This window comes from Triticum aestivum, chromosome 5A (assembly GCF_018294505.1).
Source record: "Triticum aestivum cultivar Chinese Spring chromosome 5A, IWGSC CS RefSeq v2.1, whole genome shotgun sequence".
NCBI classification, from domain to species: Eukaryota; Viridiplantae; Streptophyta; class Magnoliopsida; order Poales; family Poaceae; genus Triticum; species Triticum aestivum.
Window position 1 is genome coordinate 299,518,141 of NC_057806.1, and position 5,161 is coordinate 299,523,301.

Below are 5,161 nucleotides of genomic sequence, written 5' to 3' on the forward strand. Positions count from 1 at the left end.
ATCAATACCGCAGATAAATACGGCGACGGTAGCCGCACTAAAAGCTATCCAAAAAGAAAGCTACTGCCTGAATTCGACGAAGAGGCCCTAGAGCCCTCGCATTCAAAAAATGAGAAAGCCACACGGTCGGATAGACGACCCCATAAAGCGGCAAGCGGCGCCGCACTTAAATCGGCATGCGACCCACCTAAGGATTCGCATCATGGCCCAGTTAGGTCCATTTATGGGCCAAGAAAGCAAGCTCTCGTAAGCAATGCAATAAAGCCATCATCAGAATCCGGCACACCCAAATACAGGGGCGCCGCACACCCCCTATGTTTCACCGATGAGGTTCTGGACTATGAATTTCTAGAGGGATTCAAACCCATAAACATAGAGGCATATGATGGAACAACAGAACCTAGAGTCTGGATCGAGGATTATATCCTCCACATACACATGGCTAGAGGAGATGATCTCCACACCATAAAATATTTACCCCTTAAGCTTAAAGGGCCAGCCCGGCATTGGCTTAAAAGCCTTCCTGAAAACACAATTGGAAGTTGGGAAGAGCTCGATGATGCTTTCCGAGCAAATTTTCAAGGGACCTATGTCCACCCTCCGGATGCAGATGATCTTAGTCACATAACTCAACAGCCCGGAGAATCAGCTCGGCAGTTCTGGAATAGATTCCTCACTAAAAAGAATCAGATAGTCGACTGTCCGGACGCCGAAGCCTTAGCAGCTTTCAGGCATAACGTCCGAGACGAATGGCTCGCCAGACACCTCAGCCAAGAAAAGCCAAAAACAATGGCCGCACTAACAAGCCTCATGACCCGCTTTTGTGTAGGAGAGGACAGCTGGTTGGCAAGGTGCAGCCCCAGCGACCCAAGTACATCCGAAACTAGGGATGGAAATGGAAAACCGCGACGCCACAAGGACCGTCGCCAGACTAAGGAAAGAAGTCCGAAGAGCATGTCAGTCAATGCCGGATTCAAAGGCTCACGACAAAATCAGACAAAACCGCCCCTCCAGGATAACAGGGATGATCCATCCAACTTAAATAAAATCCTAGACAGGATATGTCAGATACACAGTACTCCCAGGAAGCCTGCTAACCATACCCACAGAGATTGTTGGGTTTTCAAACAATCCGGCAGACTCAATTCCGAACACAAGGGGCTCGACACACCAAGCGAAGACGAGGACGAACCCCAAAAGCAGAGCACCAGGAAACAAAAGAACTTCCCACAAGAAGTTAAAACAGTGAACTTACTTCACATAACAAAACGTGCGGCGCCCATAAAGGTACGCACCACACGACCTATCCCCGAAGGGTCCCGCCACTGGTTGTCAAAACCAATCATCTTCGATCAGCTAGATTATTCTAGAAATATAAAGAATGCAGGCTGGACAGCCTTGGTACTCGATCCAATAATTGGCGGACTCCAGTTTTCAAATGTCCTTATGGACGGCGGCAGTGGACTAAACCTGATATATCAGGATACAATCCATCACATGGGGATAAACCCAGCAAGAATCCGCCGCAGCAAAACCTCCTTTCAGGGGGTAACACCTGGTCCGGACACCCATTGTATGGGTTTTCTCTGGCTCGAAGTTATATCCGGCTCTGCCGATAACTTCCGCCGTGAAAAGCTGACCTTCCATATCGTCCCGTTCTCAAGTCGCTATCAAGCACTACTGGGACGCGAAGCTTTTGCTCGCTTTAACGCAATACCGCATTATGCATCTCTCACGCTTAAGATGCCCGGTCCACGAGGTATCATCTCTTTGAAGGGGAAGCACTAAAGTGCGCCTCCCCAAGCGGAGGACTGTGCGGCCGCTTTGACAGCCCCACAGTAAAATGGCCTCACCGGCCAAAAAACTTCGAAATAGGTCATTAAAGACCACGAACGCGGATAGACGAGTTCGGGACAAAATCACCATTGATGCAGGCTTAGTGGCCATATACCCCCGCACTAGGGGCTCCATGCATATACAATAAGAGACAATAAAGCTCAATTTTATATATTTCACTTTATACTTTGTTTATTTTAAACTTTTGTTCGGCATGCCCCGTTTTCAACTCAGTTCCTCTCTTTTACAGATGAACGTCGTGCGGCGCCCGTCCAGGATACGGCACAACGGAGACACAGGCGCAGATGTGTAGTAGGGACCCGTCCTAAAGGATTCTTTTTAGATTAAGACCCCGCGTAAACCTTTTTTACTGTCTCTTGTTGCCACACATCCCCTGGTTTTTTCTGATATAACCAAGGAGGAGGCTGGCGTCTTGGCATGTGGCCACGTCAGAATTTTTGCACGTACCTGGACACTATGGGCTTTTTTAATAAAGAGTGTTGTTTCGCCCGCACTCATAAAGACCGAACACCTTAGGGAGTGTTCGACGTCGCGAGTTTTGGCATCATATGCATCAGCTCCGAATCATTTCTTTGGTCAAATGTTGGGTTGCCCGGCTCCTGAGTTCGGCTACCTTATGTTCCGCTCTATCGGCTAAGGTAGCACCAGGAGAACTACTGCGATTGTGCCCCGGTTCGGCCGGCCGAGCACCTCAGTAGAGAAAGCCGGAAACTGACTGTCATGATGTAGCGTGAGACTGGTCAGCCTCTCGATGACCTATCGGAATCTATCAGATTCCTCCGCTTTAACGAAGGGCCGCTTCCCGGTCAGGCACATGCGCGCCCCGAACTCGGGCGAGCGCAGTCGCCACCAAGGGGCTACCTAAATAGTCTCACTATCAATCTCCTATGGCTAAGTGGAAGTGTTAAAGCATTATAGTTCGGTTGCCTGGCCCGTTGCGCTATCACCTCCTTTGTAGGACCAAGACGTTGGGTTAAGTGTGAAAATGCGTCTTCTGCGAGCACCCCCGCACTATGTGCGTGGGGGCTGAAGCCAACGACTGCCATCTTTCAGATTTTGTATATATATATATATATATATCTTAAAACGGCCGCACAGGAGGTGTTCCCAATACTTGAGGGCACAAGTATAAAAAGGCAACTATAGTTTATCAAAATATTACTTTATAATTATATATGCTATCATAACATAGCATCTTTCGAGCACTGCGTCTCTATTACATGAGCGCCTTCAACGACTTCCTGAAAATAGTCCTCGGAGGGTACTCGGCTTTTGTCCGAATCTCGGGACGCAACAATGGTGGTCTCCATCTCTGCCCAGTATGTCTTGACACGGGCAAGAGCCATCCTTGCGCCCTCTATGCATGCTGACCTCTTCATTGAATTAATACGCGGCACCGCGTCAAGGAATTGCTGCACCAAGCTGAAATAACTCTTCGGCTCCGATCTCCCCAGCCACTGATGACCCATGACATACTTCATGGCGAGTCCGGACAACCTATTCAGTTTGGCCCATTGAGCCAAATGATCGTCCAATGCCAGTGGACGCTCTGGATTGTGAAACTGCAACCAGAAAAGCTTTTCCACTTCGTGATCTTTCTGATCTCGAAAGTGTTCGGTCGCATCAGCAGCACTCACTGCCAGATCCAGATAGGTATCCTCCACACTCCACATCGGGTCCAACGGAGCAAACTTCGGATCGCAAAATTTCCTTCGCAGCATAAAGGGCTTTCCAGCCGCAATTTGTTTGGCCTGACGCAGCTCCTCCTTCGCAGCTCTCATCGCAGAGAGTGCGTCCTTGGCATTGGCAACGGCCTTCTCTAAGTCTGTCTATTTCGTTTGGTCTTCTTTCTCAAGAAGTCTGCAACGGTCTGCAGCGCTCTTTAACTTTTCGGCCATCTCGGCCATCTCTTCCTTGCTTCGGCAATGAGCAGCCTGTTCGGCTATCAGCTCTTCAAGGGCTTTCTTGGCAGCCGCATCACTTTCTCTGGCTTGTTCTTTGGCTCAGGCAAGTTCTACGCTAAGACTTTCCACGGCGGCCGCACCATCTGCGTCAAGCACACACATCGTAAGACACTGGCATAAAACTCTTCTTACCTGATGCCGCCCGAGGAATTACATACCTTGAGCCTCATCAAGCCGCTTGTTGACAAGCGCGATGTCGGCATCTGCCACGTCCAGTTGCCGCTTTAGTTCGGCAAAATAATCAGTTCGGCTCGATTCCGGACACCCTGCCGCCTACATTCAAAGGCGACATCTTAGACCTGGGATTATTATCCTCCGCGTGCCGTCATTTCTTGACGATGCGTAGAGTCTCAGGGGCTACTATCTACACAGGGCGCATCTTATTCATGCGCAACTAACAAAAGTATACATTATCTAATGTACCTCAAAACCTGTCAGTAAACTTTTGACGGCCTCATGCAATCCGCTCTCTGCGGATGAGATCCTTTAAATCACCGTGCCCATCAATGCACGGTGCTCCTCCGAGATAGAAGCTCACCCCAGCAGAATCTTTAGCTCCTCCGGCCGAGCACCAGACGGTGCCGGACTTGTCCCATGACCTCTTTCGAAGGCAGGACGCGGAGAACCTCGGGGGGGCACATAGCTATCTTCTGCCCCTGCCGGATTCAGAGAAACCCTCTGCGACGACACCTCAGGGTCGCCCGCCTCGCTAGGCGGCACGGCAGGGGGAGGCGTCCCTCTCTCCATCATCTCCGGAAGGAGGTCCCCGGAAGACAAGCTCTGCTGAGAAGGGCTGAGGTCCGAGCTACAAGGTAAAAATTCGGTTAATCTTCTCAGATATAAATCAAGGATTTCCCTCATCCCTCAAAAGTAAAATCTTTCTCTACTTATGGCTCTTTTAGGGGCAAGTTTATGAAGATTATACGGATAGAAGGTCCGGGCACAAGGTCGCTTACTTGAGTATCCGGGCGATTGCAGCTTAGGCCTGCGTCCTCGGTTAAATCCGGACACATCTCTGGTGATCCGAAGAACAGTTTATACATCTCCGTGGGCGTTGCACCCATGAAATTCTGGAGAGCTCGTGGTCCCTCTGGATTCAACTCCCACAGGCGAAGGGAGCGACGTTTGCCGGGCAATATTCGGCGAATCAGCATGACCTGCATCACCTTGACTAGGCTGAGGTCTCCTTCCAAGAGATCCTTAATGCGGCCCTGTAACAAGGGCACGTCTTTGGGCAAACCCCAATCTAACCCTCTGTTGACCCATGACGCTAGCCGTGGTGGGGGACCCGAGCGAAAGGTAGGAGGCGCCACCCACTTGGTGCTCCGGGGAGCAGTGAT